A 15,152-nucleotide genomic window follows, 5' to 3' on the forward strand; every position below is an offset into this window, starting at 1 on the left:
GGCTGGTCATAACAGGGAGCAGCTGGTGGAGCTGGAGAGACTGAGAGCTTTCTCTGAGTGCCAAAGGAGCTGGGAATCGAGGACTGCCCGGCAGCTACTGTCTACATTTGCTTATAAAGAGCTTGCTACACCACATATTAAAAAAATCAGGACACACAAAGGATTAATATCTCCACTTTGAACCACTGGTGAATGGGAACTTCTCAAGGAGGTTTGTAGGAATGAAAGATCTTCCACACGACATCTCAAGGGGGATTTCTAAAGCTCTCAAGTGCAAAGGAATAAATTCATGCAACATGCAAGAAAAAGCTTATGGAAACACTGATCTGTGCCAAACAAGCAAGGGAATGTTACTTCACTAGCTGGGGACAGCAACAGAAGGTTTTCTTTTTCAGAGTGTCGAAGGCATTATGAGATTGGTCTCTGGTAAAACAGGCATTGTGAGGTTTTGCAGTGTTTTCAAAACTTGCCACTTCCTCAGGTGAAGACACACGCAAAATTTTAGGGGTGGTGTGCATGAGATGAATGCACTCTCATCAGCTTAACACAGTCTTCCCCAACCTGGTGCACTCCACATATGTTAGACTACAACTCCCACCATCCCCAGCCATTGGCCAGACTTGCTCAAATTGGTAAGGGTCGTACTCCAGTACATTCGGTGTGTATCAGGTTTAGGAAGACTGATTTAACTACTTTTATATACTTTTTTCTCAGCCAAAGTGAGTTCTGGGATGCTGAGGTGGATGCTTGCCACAATTTTCTGGCATAGCAGGGAGAAAAGCAAACCAAAACACGCCTTATTGGTTGGGAGCAGTAATACCACCAACATACCTCTCTTCCCCATGACTTTCTAAAAAAGTGAAAAGCACTTTTGTATCTGCTTTTTAAAACATGAATTAATTTGATTTTAGTAAGATGGATAAGAAGTCTTGTGTTTATGGAAAGATGGGAGATCAAGTTGAAGGCCACTGTTGATTGCATGATATCCGCCTTCAGCGCCATGTAGCCAGAGATAGCAAGCAAGACAAAAGCACGTGTACCTCGAAGGTCAACCATGTTTCCATCTTTTCTCTGTCTCCAGGTACTCTCAGCTAGTGGGGCTGCTAAGAAACCAGAAAGGCCAGGTGTATAATTTGCAGCCTCTTCTGCACTGCCCACCCTGCATAGAATTTGGGAGACAGAGTGAATAGCAGAGGACTCCAAAGGAGCTGGCAGCCAGCATTCTGGGAGCAATGTGAAAGATGAGCAGAGATTAACAGGGTACAGGCTCTGCAAAGGTGCTCATCATATCTATTTGCTCTTGCCCAGGCAGGCATGTGTGTGTGTTCATGTCAAAGACAGAGAGAAATCAAAAGAAAGAGAGGTATGTATCTACAGATGTACCAAACTAACCCCTGGGAGCACAGGAGTGGCTCATACGTGCAGAGAGGGGCTGAGACAAATTGCCATGGCGGGATCTGCACGGCATGATAAAGCGGGCAGTGCCAAAGGTAGCATTTTTAACCAAAGGGCCTGCAATGATGGTTCTGAAAACAAAGGCAGTCCATGAGAAGCAGGTAAGTGTTGCATCTTTTCTGTGATAAGACTCAGTGGGATGGTGGTAGTTCTTCTGGGGGTGGAAGGATGCTGTTCAGAGGACCGATTGGAAACCTGGCTGGATGCTGCTGTTCCGTTTTCTTTTTTCTGCTGCTGTAGGAAAAGAGAGACAGAGAAATGTGAACCCAGCATTTGCTGGCTTTGCTGAACAGCTTTCTTATCCTCTGGCTTCCAAACCTCTCCAAATGTTTGGAGGTGGACAGGATGGTGGACGGTGTGAGAGTTCAAAGCCATTTGCCAAGCTGTCGGGGAAGACGCTTTGTGTGTGCACATGTGCCCTTGTACATTTATTTATTTGTTTCACTTTTCTGCTGCCCAAGAGCAGAAGCTCTCTGGGTGGCTAACAAAGTTTTAAAAAGGGAGATTAAAAAAAAATAGAACACCTACACAAAAACACAGCCATTGAATCAGCATAGAAACATAGCAGTGGTACAGAATAAAATGCATTATTTTAAAAATGAAGTTAAAAGGTTAAGTTGTTTAAATTCTGGCAGAATTAAAAGAAGGCAAGGTAGACACACTTCTTTGAGGAGCTCATTCCCCAACCTGGGTGCCACAACCGAAAAGGGCGCCACTACTCCTTTGTGTGTGAGCCGCTTCGGCGAATGGGGCAGCATAGAAGCTTCCTAAATAAATAAATAAAATAAATACTCCTCCTGGTGGCCTCCTGCCTCACTTCCTTTGGAAGCAGCTCTGGGAAAAGGGCCCCAAACGATGGCCAGCGGGTCTGTGCCAGTGCTTATGGGAGGGGGCACATTGGCCTTTGATGGGTCCCAATTTTACTTTGAACCAGGCCTGGACTTCAGTGGACAAGAAGCTGAGTGTGGGTGCAGTGCCAGATGCTGTTTATCCAGAACTCTTGCTTTGCAGCTGGTGGCCAGGCAGATCAAAATGCTATCACAGGCAGGCTTCCTGGTTATGTGCGTTTCCATTACAATGCTTGTATTTCCTGTTTTTTTCCTTGTGGGGAACCCAAGGGGCTGCCATAGTTCTTCTCTGGTACATGTGTATGCTCACAACAACCCTGTGAGGTAGGTTAGGCTGAGTGTGAGTGACTAGCCCAAAGTCACCCAGTGAGCTTCGTGGCTAAGCGAGGACTAGAACCCAGAATTCCCATGTCCCAGTCCAGTCTCACTGGATTTTAGCACCATCATTATCACTATGGAAGGCTGAGCTGGCACACCCTTAACAACACAGCCAGGTGTGTTAATTTCCCCACAGCCACACTGTTTGCTGGCTGACATTTTAAAAATGCAAGCAGCAGGCAGAGAGGGGCACCACAACCTGTAGAAGCAAACCTGATTGGGGTGGGCTGTTGGGACAGCTAACAAACTACCTCCAACCAGGTGGGCTTCTCAGGACATGCAGGTCAGATCGACAAGTCCACCTTTTCATCCCCAGCCTCTCTTGCTCCTTCTGCTTCTTGTCATCAGTTGCGCTCCTTGCTTGAGAGACAGAGGGAGGTGCACACCCCGTCAGCCCCTGCTCCTCCTCCTCACCTGTGCCTCTTGGTCAGAGCAAGAGACAGGTAACAGGCAGGCTGCATGGAAGGAGGGGAGGTGCGTTCCCTGTGGCTTTTGTCCCAAGGCCCTGCTGAGATGCTGGCGAAGGCAGCTGGTCGCAAGGATGGAGCGTTAGAAGGGGGACTGGGGAGAAAAGGGGGGGGTGTTTGTCTACACCCGTGAGCGTGTGCATGGGTGCAGCCCCTCGCCTACAAGCTCAGACAAGAAGGTTCCCACCCCGAGTTTAAAGGTTAATGGTGCCACTTCAGTTCATCGTTTGGAAAGGAACCCGGCAGCTATGAAGTCATTTTAGAACTGGCAGCGTTCTAAAGATCCAGCCCTGTCGGTGCTCTCACAGCTATTTTGGGCTGGCTTGATTTTCCAGGTCTGATTCCAAGGCAGTTCTAGATATGCTCCTAGATATAAGGTGCTGCAGCAGCCTCGCTGGAATGTCATCCACATTTCCTTTCTTTGCATGCATTATTTCTGTCCAAAGCTTGTTTTGTACATCAATGTACTTAAGCATCTATACTAACAAAGCAATCACAGTATCTCTCATGCACACACGCACATAGGCACACATGCACAGAGAGACATATGCAACTCCTTGCAGAGATCTTCTTTCAAGTAGGCATTGTAAAAATTCACACGGATGCAAAATAAAATAAAATAAACCAATGCTCAAAAATAATCAATTGTAGCCATGTGAGCACTTCCTCTCCTGTCTCTAATTCTGCATTTCCTAAAGAAAGCAGCAGGACTCTTGCACTATTCATGGCACAGTCATGTATTCTGAAGGGAAAAGACCACGGCCTGAGATAATCTCCCCTAATTAGAGAACATAGAGGGAAGAAAGGAATGTTGAAAGAGAAACTGGTTCTTTGAGTTTATCTAGAGATGATCAGTTTAAAGAAGCCCTGGGACACATCTTAGACTTGGCTGAACAGCCCTGCAGCACCAGTATCCTACTGCATCAGCCGCACAGGCTGGATCGGGGGACTTTTCCTTAAAGGCCACTGCTTGGAAGACATCCGTGGTTCCTGGCTGCCAGCTTGCGCTGCATTTTTGCCAGAGAGATGCTGTTCTTGCCAGGCTGGAGGGGCCTTTCTTTGGCGTGGGACTGTGTTTGTGCCATGAGCATGAGGGGGTGGTGCCAGCAATGTCAGCGATGACATGGGACTCGCCTGCTCCAACGTGTTCCAGTGGTTGCACATGGCCATTTTGTTGGTGCTAACTTTGCTGAATGCAGCCGGGGAGCTTGCATATGCTTTCCCATGCAAGAGTGCGCAGCTGTCGAAATTCCTGAAGAAGTTTGCTTCAGAACAGCCGTGAGCGGGCCCTCTAGCCGGTTGCCACTGTTGTGTGCCATCCGGTCCTCTCGGACTTATGGTGACCCCCTAACCTTCCTGTCCTTGAGCCCGGCTAAGCCTGGTGAGCTCCGGGCCGCAGCTCCCTTCTAAGGAATCACGTGGCTGCTTCTTCCACTTTGGTTTTACAGGAAAACTGCATCCTTCGTGTGGGGTTTCGTCAGAGGGTCTGCAGTTCTCTGCCTTTATATCTTATTAACTAACTGCACTACAATGGATTTTTGTCTTTTCATGAGGCTTTTGTTCTACTTCATTGTGCTTTAAAATTTAATACCAGATCTTCACTTTAAAATCCCGGTGATATGAGCTGGAAAACTCAGAAAAGGCCCTGGAGGACATCCTAAAAATCCCTCACAAAGATAAAGAATCAAATGAGATTTAGTGAATTTCTATTCAAATTATGTGTTACTCAGTTTGCAGTTATACACAAACTTTCATATATACACATATTTGCAAAACTGTCATTATTATGCTCTTCTTTGGCCATATTTAAGTGGCTACCCTAGCCTAACTCAGCAGCAAATGGCATGATTTCTAATGCATCCGTAAAGGAAGAAGAGAAGAGATGGGGAAAGGAAGGCTTATTTGGGAATTAGACTTATCCCTGAGAAAACGTGCAGAGAGTTGGGTTGAATGTGGCTCGGAGAGATACATGGCCACATGATCCAAGCAACCAGAATACACCATCTCCTCTCCCTCCCTCCCTCCCTCCCTCCCTCCCTCCCTCCCTTTCTTTCTTTCCTTCCATCTGGACAGGCACTGTCATGGTCCAGGCCAGGATGTCCGTGTTCTCTGTGTTGTTTGGAAAGGACAGTGTGCTTAGGAAAGAGGAAGGAAAGAGATGGGTCCTGCAGGAAGCTTGGGAAAGCATTCAGAGGAGGACTTTCTGTCTCCATTCGGACAAGGAAGTGCGGGAGAGGGGGGCTTTCGGTCTGTCTTGGAAAACAGCGATTGCAGAGGGTGTGTGGGTGTTGATGATGCCAGATGGCTGCTGCTAACTACTCCCCTCTCTCTCGCTCTTGTTTGTGGCTCTTGTTTTCAGAGTGCTGCCACCATGGAAAGCCTGAGCACTTTGACCCAGACAGCTTTCTCACTTTTCTCAAGGGACTGTGACTAATCCCTGTGGATTTCTCATGCATGTTTGTTACATTGCTCAAGATGCTACCTGCAAAACTTGGCTGTAAAACAGGAGTGCTCTATGTACGTCTTTCCTTCTCTCTGTTGCTGTGATTGCAGTGCAGGGAAAATGCAGGATCCATCCAGTTCCCTCCACAGCTGCCCAGGTGCCTTTGAGCAGAGCAAGCCTTTGGTGTTGGAGGGCCCTTGGGGAAAAGATCCTCCTTGGGTCCCTTCCTTCTGTGAGTGGACCATCTCACCACCATGGCCACCAACTGCTCTTGCTCCTCACCTTCTTTCTCATCATTGCCAGCACTGGCTTGCTAGGTGGAGTGAACCAGCAGGTGGCAGCACCTCCTGCTTCTCCTCCTCCTCCTCATCAGCAGGCTGCAGCAAGAGGCAGTGAGCAAGCAGGCTGCAATGGTGAAGAGGAGCAAGTCCAGGGGGCTCATCCCAGAGGGCGCCTGCTGGGGTGTGGCCCCTTTACAAGTGCCCAGTCATGCCTACCAAGGAAGCCAGCCCAGCCTATTTGGGGAAGCTTATAAGCAAAGCAAGACGACAGCGGAATTTAGCAACATGCTGCCCCGGAGCAGAAGGGTCCACATGGCCATCATAACGAATAGCCATAGGCAGATCTGTCCTTCATGAATTGGTCTTATCATCTGCTAAATAAGAATGGATGCATCAGTCTGTTTCTGGTTCACTTTCACTTCAGTATGTACTCAGTCATAAGTCCATTCCATCCAACTTTGCATCAGCCTGCAAAAGCATTTTAGCAGAAAAATGTGCTTTTATTTTTGCACGCAATTCCCCTAATATGCACATTTTTGTCTGCAACTTTCCCCAGCGCCTGCATTTGGGGATTTTAAGTTTCTTCATTGCAAAATTCAGAAGCATCCAATCTAAAGAAGAACCATGTTTATTAATTCATCCAATGTGAATTCAGTTGATTTGTGTATAAAAGCAATGCACACAGAAATCCTCTGCCATTCCAACTTGTAGGGGACCCTGCTAGGTCAGTGACTATAATTATATCTGCAAAATAAGTTCAATCTGTGAATAAATTGCGGATAAAGAAGAACTTATTTTGTCTGGTCTTGAATCTAATACCAATTAATTTTGATTTGACATTTTGCTTGCCTTTTTATTCCTAGTAATGTTGTTCCTAATTAAACTGAACTTGAATGGATCAAAAGTTCAGATAGGAGACTGCAGACAAGAAATAGTCCTCAGTAAAAAAGGCATCTTAGATTGGGATGTGCATCGTCCTCGCATGCAGAATTGTGCTTAGATTCATGCTGTATCTTCAGATTTAGATTCCGTGAGCTGCATGGCTGGCATTTGTTGTGTGCTTGTCATTCCCTAGTCATGGCACTTTACAGGTTCTTTTGATGCAGCCATGACCCTCCAGCTGTGCTTCTATGAGTCTGTTTGTTTGTTTTTAAAGCGCAATTTATTCTTTCTGATGGCAAAAGAAAGTGCAATTTCCTCTTATGTATTTGCTTTGTGCGGCTGTGCCACAGTGCCACCTAGGGGTATATAGTAGAAAAGCAGCAAATAAAATACTCATTGAACTGCTTGGATTTCAATTCTATAATGATGCCAAAAGTAGGTATAGCAGATTAACAACCCCCTATAGAAAAGCCCCCACTCTTAGGGTTAAACTACAGGTTATGTTAATGACTTGGTATGTGGCTAAGAATCATCTTTTCTGTTTTAACTTTAGGGTGAGTACATGTGACTCTAATTCCACTGGGAAACACCATGCATGGGGACAGAAGAACATAGCCACTGCCCAGTTTTTCTTCCTCCCTCCTCCAGCTTTTACAAAGAAAAACATCTGGATTTGCACACATGGAGCTTTTTAAAACAAGACACATCCCAAGAGGGGGATTGCAAAGGTTCAGGAGGAAGGTTCTGTCCTTGCCTCCTGGCGCATGGTGGTCCCAATTTACATTGGAGTGACGCAACAACCCAGAAGAGATTCGTCACAGGTACACACTGTGCTATTAACATAACTTTCCATTATTTTCAGCCTCTTTTCCTCTTGTAATGAACCCAAGAAAAGTTTTGCTTACATGGTTCCCCTCCTCTGCATCCCCACAACCACCCTGTGAGACAAGTTAAGCTGAGAGTCCGTGACTAGCCCAAAGACATCCAGTGAGCTTCACGACTGAGAGGGGACTCCTGAGTCCCAAACCAATTCTATTTGCTTTATTCACTTTCCTTTCAGAGAGTTTAGTTTTACTTTAATCCTTCATTTTGAAATGTCCAAGGGGGAAGGGGTCACACTTTCTTCTTGTGTGTGTGTCTTACAGTGCTTAGCTGAAGATATGAATTACTTTTATCTGCAATATTTTCTAATTTCAGTGGTAGGAAAGTGGACTGGTATGAAGGACCTACACAACATTACAGAAGAATGAAGGGCAAACATCTAGCCCACGTCTGTCAACCAAGCTTCAAAAACTGTGGGTTTTTGTGAAAACTTATGATCCATTTCCTGATTCATTCACCAGAATCACATCTGGGAGACCTTAACCTCTATCCTTTATATATCAGCTCTGTCAAACCCACACATTTTAAGAACATTTTCTTTTTTGCACAGGAAAGCATCTTCCACGATAAACAACATTCATCATCAGTTTGATATTAGGTAACATTTGGTTTGCTGAGATGTCCCTTCCATTCCATAATGGTTTTCAGAATCCACATCCCATTGCTTTCTAGAGGCTTCTATTTAGAATAGGGCTGTTGTGATTTTCCATGATGACATTCTCCAATAGGAGTAATATTTTACAGGTGAGCATTAACCCGGCTTTGCTTAGCACAGAAGCAACTTCATATTTTAATTGGATTGAATTCTTGGGAAGTTCTCATCTTGTTTCATACCTGTGTACGTACATGCAGATGTCTTTCTGTTGGGTATGGTAAGTGGATTGCAATTTAAAACCAAATCTGATTTATATAAGTTTGATTCAATAGAAGCCTCTCAAAACCTATTTCTCACCACCTTCCACTGAGCCTCTTGTGGGCAAATTGGACACCTGCGTCTGTTGCTTAGTTGGGAATGGTATGGGAAGAAAGAATTAGCCCAGGCAGCAAATCAGGACCAGCATCTCTGCATCAGATCCCTTGCTTTACAGACCCAAGCTGCTGGATTCTCACCCATATGAGGCAGTGTTTCCACAAACAGTAAACCCAGGAGAGCCAATTTGGTGTCCTCCAGATGTTTTCACCCATGGACAGCATGCGGTTCAGCACAATCACCGACATAATTACACTGTGCTAAAGTAAGTGGCATCTAACACAAAGCCCAGAGCATTTGCAAGCATGACTGGTTTCCCTTGGAAACCTTGTGGCAGTATTGGTGGTGCTGCAGGAGGACCAGCTTCCTCTTTCCCAACATAATTTATGATAAGGGAAGTGTTGAATTCCAGAGCTTTGGAGCTGATGGGTGTTATACTGCCAAACATCCAGAGGACACAGCACAATCCCCATTTAGCCGGGACTCTAGTCCTGAACCAACACCTTCACCCCCATTGCGTGATGGTTTCTTTGCTCGTGGATGGACTTGTCTTTGCATGGGTCAGAATAGCCCTTCCTTTTCTATGGTGAAAGCTCATCCGTCGGAGCTGGACACAGTGCCCACCCTGTCTGAGTGAAGGGAGGCCCCCGGCACTCCCAGGTGCTGCCCTGCCGTGGTGCACCCTGCAGTTCCCCATTCTCTGGATGGGGCATGGGGGCTGCCACACAGCAGGCTGGAGAGTCACACCCGAAGCACGGCCCCTGGCCTGCTAGTCCTCCGTGGCTTCAAACTCTGAAGGCTGCAAAGCTGGAAGCTGTTTAGGGACAATTGCCCTAGCAGCTGAATGCTTCAGATTCCTGGATTAATGTGAATTATCATGCATGAATGCATTTGTAAAACAAAACAACAGGGAGATACACACTCCTTGGGTCCCCTTAGTGGGCTTGCCAGACTTCACGCAGCTAGGTTTCCCAGGCTTGTTGCTGTGGTGCTGATAAGCTGGCGGGCGGGCGGGCGGGCAGGTAGGCAGATGCCTTCTTCTGTTATTAGCATGAGAAGCCTGCTGTGCTAAGACAGATGCAGATTGTGGCTCGGGGTTGCTAAGGGGGTTGTCCCATACTCCCCATTTCCCAGTCAGCACGGCCTTTGCCTCAGCTAAGCAGCAAATGTGTCAATGAGCACAAGCATGATAAGATAGCATTAATAATCTCCCGATGACCTTCTTCCAAAGGCTGGTGGCTCCAATATCCACAGGGCAATGTATCCATTCTGAGTTTCTGCCTGAACTTTAAAGGAAGCTTGCCCATACTCGGCACCATGAGTGGCTATACTTCCGAGTGCAGGCTACCGTCCAGAGCGGATGCGCCGCCTCACAAATAGGGGGGCCACCAAGCTCCACTGAAAGGAGCGCAGCGCATCCTTGGCACTTCCTGTGCTCGGTGCATAATGGGATGGGTGTAAAAAGTATGAAATCGGGAGGCCAAAGTATATTTAATTGTTAGCATTACTTGGAATGGCAGGCTACACACCGCCTGGTGCCTTTGAGCTTTTCAGCACGAGGCTGTTAATGACTTCATCCACTTTTGGTTCTAATGCAGATTTGAGTTCCAAGCACTGTCATGCTTTACCACTATGTAACCACTAGGTGACACTGTGGTATAGCAGAATTGTGGAGTTGCACAAGTGGGGAAAGTATTTTCTTCCACTTTCACAAATAATTCTGCAATTTCCTTCTTTAAAAAAAAACAAACCTTGCTGAAAGCACCAATTAAAAGCAGAAACAAAATTGGAGGGTCACAATATCATCTAAAGAATCTGTATATAATTATGAGTGATACCTAATGGGTATATCATATACGTTCCATATACAAAAGCTCTTAGCATCCGTGAGCTCATATGTTGACATGCAGGTGCACAAAGGACAGGACGTGTGAAGCCTCATTCTCTTCCGCATGGCAGGGCCATGAAGCGCTGCTGCCACACTTGAGAGCAGTGAGCTCTCTGCACTGTATCCAGCTTTGATTTATTCCAATTTGTGTACCTATTCCTTGCCAGGAGATGGTTTTAAAAATAGCATGGGCTGATGGGAGGCATTCAGCCTGGTGTTGCTAAGGAAGAAATTAAATTCAAATCCAGGTCCTTCATCTCCTTTGGGGAGTTAGTATTGGTTTCCATGCTAACTAACTACCAGTGTGTAGGATTTGCCTGTCACATGAAAAATAGGACATACAGCTGTGACTCTTCGCTGTGTTTTACATTTGGGGAGCTTGCCAAAAGCTTGAGAAAAACCAAAGGCACAATTAAATGTGGAACTTGCTTTAAGGGTGTTTTAAGAGCTGGGTTTCCCCTTATTCATTTCAATCAAGAGACAGTCTCTTTGCAAAATAGCCCTATTTCCCATGCATGGCTAACAAGCGATAGCCACTGGAAGACAAACCTCTGTGCATGAGCAAAGCCATGTGCTGAGCACAAACCAGAAAGAACTTCTGAAAACCCTCCTTTCCAGTAGCCTGGGCTCCGCTTCTTGGGCAGTTCCCCCTGGAGAAGGGTGAGGCTCCAAGACCTGTGCAGGCCTCCAACTGGGAGGCCACCCTAACCTGATGCCTTGTAATGAGGCCGGGGACTGGACCAGCTTGTCTCTCGCCTCTCCCTTGCCCCCCCCCCCTTCACTGCTCAGCCGTCTGTCCCCTTGGCCTGGCTGGAGATGGTGGGCTGAGACAACCTCACTCCCCTCCACCATCTCAGGTCCCGTTTCCCAGCCATCACAGTCCTCATCGGAAGTCGGTGCAACCACGACTCTGGAAAGTCACCAAGAATACCTGCCTTGTTTGTTCCCAACAGGTTCGGGGACTGACTCAGAAGGATAGCAAGCCTCCCACCCAACCCCCAGAAGGATCAGGCACAATTTTGATTTGTTTAAGAAAACATTTAAAATGAGGAAAGTCAGACAAAGCCGGTCCTAAAATGAAGGAGACCAGGCACCAAGGTCTCTCTGCCTGAGACCCGGGAAAACGTGCAAGTCGCTGGGGGCATTTTGCCTTTCCTGGTGATGAGTGTCCTCTTGCAGGAGGTGACTCAAGGGCCACCCTATGGAGGACACCAGGTGCTGCTGCCAGGCAGCCCTGAGTGGCACCAGTGGAGCTGGAAGTCCTTGCAGAAGGTCCTTGCACCAAGTCTGTGCGGCACCCATTCAGGCGTCGTCAGCTGGCCAGGAGAGGTTTCTTCTGAAGCTCACACTCCACCGGGTATTAAGGGCATCCTATGCAGCTTTTACCCTCGCATGAGCTTGTGTTCCCCCATCTGGATTGGCTTATGGCACCAGTGGGGCGGCCAGGGGTTCTCTAGCCCCACACGAGGGAGGGCAAACAGCTAGGGGGAAATGCTTAATCCCCCTACCTGAGCATGCTAGTCAGAATCCAGACCAGAGGCTTACACTAAAGTTGTTGCTTTTTTAATGGCTAGAATCAGTTACCCGTTTAATGTAGCATCTAGCTTAGCCCTGAGATTGCCAAAGAAGCAGTCGTTTGGTCTGAATGATAAAACTGTTACTGCTTAAAAGAAGCTGGCTCTGTAACTCACCGCCACCCATCCTCCACAGGCACCCCATCACACACACTGAGTCGCAGTGGCGGTGAATCCCTGCCGATATTTTACAGGCCTCCTACAACAAGTGACAAACACCTTCTATCTACTCTGACTTCCACTTCTCCCTAGGATATGTGTAACAGCTAATTAGCAAATTTGTTTCTCAGAGAGATATATATATATATATATATATATATATATATATATGAACAAAAAAACACTCTGTTGCTTTTTTACATCAAATAATACCTTAATTTGTCAGAAGGCCAATTCCCCCACCCACCCCTTCAAATGCCTTTCCTCCCTCGCAAAGCTGTACTCATTATTTGGTGCCCAGTTGCTTCCAGGAGAAAGCTCTACATTTGCATATGCAAATGGTACTTGCATATAGACGGGGATAATGAAAGTTAATCAAAGCACTGAATATTGTGAGCTGCTAATATTTGCACAGGGTAAGGTGTGTGTGTACAAGATGCTGTCATCTCTGGCTTCTGGTGACTCTATGGATGAAAGCCCCTTTTTTTATTAGCTGAGAATGCACTGGGGGGGTGTTATTTATTGTATAATTTAGTACTTATTTATTTTATTACTTCTGTATTTATTTATGTGTTGTGAGCCACCCCGAGGCTTTGTTGCGATGGGGCAGCATAGAAATGTTTTAAATAAATAAATAAAATAAATAAAATTCTGTCCACAAAAGCACTGCTCAGCTCTTTTAAGTGTGCACAGAATAGAGAGGGCAAATTCAGGTGCCCTGAAAAGAGTTTTTTTTTTTCTTATTGCAAGCATTCAAGGTCCCTGTTTGTTAGATTTTTATACTGCCCAATAGACAAAGGTCTCTGGCAAGTTCATGACAATTTAAAACAGTTTACAAATAGAAATACAGCATTAAAAATATAAATTTTTAAATAGTTAAAATCGCAGTATAAAATACAAACAAGGTTTAGAGGAAGACCTAGCAGTTTCTACTTGGTTTATTGTGAACAGAAAGTAGTCCTGGACTCACTCATTCCAGTGTAAGGAGAAGGCACTGAGGCGAGCCCAAACCTTCTCTGGCTTTATGTGCATTTACTAGGCGAAGGGACTTGTCCCTGAGCCTTGTCAGTTGGCCTCCCCGAAACGGGCACTGGAGCAAAGCCCCAGGTTTTGGATCCCAGAGCAGTTTTGGATCCCAGAAGTCAGACGCGCCTTTGCCTTGCCCGTGGACAAACAACCTTTCTTTCAAGCTTCCCAGATGGCCCTTTGAAAAATGGCTGCTTGACAACAGTCCATGCCAACTGTGATAGCCAGGTTGGAAATGCCCCTTCCACAGCAGCCATTTTGTAAGAGTGCCCACAACACTTCCTCAAATGTGGCCACCAGCCCCATAAGTGAGGGGACCCCATTCTAAGACTCCGCACTCCGTGTTCCTATTCATTCAGTCTGTCCACCCACCTCAGTGGGAGCTGCTTGCTGTAGAGGCAGACCCAGCCTCTCCTCCTTCAGGAAGGGCCGTAAGAAGTGGCAACCTTCATAATAAGGGGTAAGGCAGATTACTCAACCACCACGTGTGCTCCTCCCCCCCCCCCCGCTCTTCCTAGCTTTCTGCAGGTGACACTATCAATGCAATTTAGGTGGGGGTGGTATAAATAGTAGACGTGTTAAAACAGATTTGTATTCATAATCATGATTTTATTAATAATCCCAGATTTGGAGATGCCTGAACCATTTACAAGCATTCAATATTATGATATTAGTAATAGCTAGTTAATTTCATTTATACATTCAAAAGGAATGAGTCAAAACTAGCTAATTTTCCCATGTTGAACACGCTGCTTGGGTGTCTAAAGAGAGCTCCGATTACTGAAGGAAAGGGGCTGTTAAAACAGAAAAGGGAGCCAATGAAAAGGCAGGCTCTGTGTTATCACAAATGAACAAACGCACCCTCTGTGTGCCCTCCCTCCCCGGTCGTTCATCGATTTTCTCCACCATTGCTGCTCATTGTGGCTGCCGCTTGCTGGCCTGCCAGGGGAGAGCCTGCTAGCCAGCCAGCCAGCAGGGCATCCGCGGCCCCTTCTCACCACCACCACCATTGCTGGGCCAGAGTTGGAGGCTGACCCACACGGCGTGCGGTTGAGGAGAAGCAACTCTGGAGGCTCTTCTCAGTGTGCCCCTGTGGGGGTGTGGGCCCTCGGCACATGCCCAGCCGCACCGAGCCCTGGTGCCAGTCCTGCTCCTACAGAGGCAGCATTTGCACTGTCCTAAACCATGCTCTGCTCTGCTCTGCTCTTCTACACTATGCAACCTCAAACTTCTGTGGTTTTATATTGGTGTATTGTCAGCTGCTGTGCCATTTTATTTCCTATTTTACTTGTTGCTTGTTGTGAACCGTCCTGAGACACCAGCAGATGGACAGTCTATGAAATCTTAAAACGAATAAACAAACTAACTTCTGGGGAGAAAAGTTATGAGGTCTAAGGATTTCCTGGTCAGCTTGAGCAATGCACTTTAATTTGCCCCAGTGCAGCTGCCCTCCTGAGCAATCCAGCTTCAGAGAAGCCCCTTGTCTCACACTGTGTTGCTCCCCAAGGGCCTCCAGCCTGGCTTTCTCAGGGGGGTGGGTAGGAGGGAAGTGGGACCCCGCAGGGTTAGTAAGCGTTCAAAATCGATGGCTCCCAATGCACGTGCACCTTATCACGAAGCACAGTTGCTTCCCACTATCAAGCTTGAGTGAACAGGCGCAAGAAACCATGCAGCTTTTCCTAAGAGTCTGCCAGATGGCGCCCAGAGGAGTGTATCTCTAGATGGGAGAGGCAGTGTCATGGTTCCGTACGGCCACTGCGTGGAAGAAAGTTTTACAAGAAGTGAGCAAAGAAGCTGCATCAAATGCAGCTTTTGATCAAACAAAAGCTTTGTTGTGTGGACTTTCAAGTCACTAGTCCCTATGTAATTTGGCTGAATTGGGGAGGCAGTCACTTAAAG

The sequence above is a fragment of the Varanus komodoensis genome, unplaced genomic scaffold (assembly GCF_004798865.1).
Source record: "Varanus komodoensis strain SLA01 unplaced genomic scaffold, ASM479886v1 scaffold30, whole genome shotgun sequence".
NCBI lineage: Eukaryota > Metazoa > Chordata > Lepidosauria > Squamata > Varanidae > Varanus > Varanus komodoensis.